The sequence below is a fragment of the Corvus brachyrhynchos genome, unplaced genomic scaffold (genome assembly GCF_000691975.1).
Source record: "Corvus brachyrhynchos isolate BGI_N302 unplaced genomic scaffold, ASM69197v1 scaffold182, whole genome shotgun sequence".
NCBI lineage: Eukaryota > Metazoa > Chordata > Aves > Passeriformes > Corvidae > Corvus > Corvus brachyrhynchos.
In genome coordinates this window covers 626,599-627,061 of record NW_008236807.1, presented here as the reverse complement: position 1 = coordinate 627,061, position 463 = coordinate 626,599, and the positions used below count along the sequence as shown (strand labels likewise).

The 463-nt window shown below is 60.0% G+C and overlaps 1 protein-coding gene across 1 annotated transcript in view; it reads right to left on the bottom strand.

Annotated features, from left to right (window-relative positions):
* Positions 1-463, bottom strand: part of TUBAL3 (tubulin alpha like 3) — a 6,142-nt gene that overhangs the window by 3,747 nt on the left and 1,932 nt on the right. The gene's annotated exons all lie outside the window — the stretch shown is intronic.

Here is a 463-nt window from a genome sequence, read left to right as displayed (position 1 = left end):
CAATCCCCCACATCCCAATGGGATATCAGGAACAGCAGCTCCAGGCTCTTGACCCCGAAAAAAAACTCAAGGAGAAGCCAAGCTTGGAAAACCCTAAGCCAAGCTGGAGTCACAGCAGGGAAGAGGCTGGAGAAAACAGGGATTGCCCCGGGGCAGAACGAGGCCCGGCTGACTCCCGGGAGCGGCTCCGAGTCCTGATTTATCCAGGTCATCTCCAGCAGCCTGGGACTCCAGGGAAGCGCCGCAGGGGCCGGCGTCTCCCGGACACTCCCTGGGCACTTCTGCTGGATGTGCTTCCCTGGGTAATTGGCATCTGCTGCTTCCAGCACCCCGAGATCAAAGCCAGGACAGAGCCTCCCGTCCCAGCTCCCAAGCCGAGAATCCCAATTATTACCGTGTCCGGCATGGGGCAGTGCTGCTTCCCAAGGGATCACCGGGAAAGGGAGCTGATCCCACCTGGGAA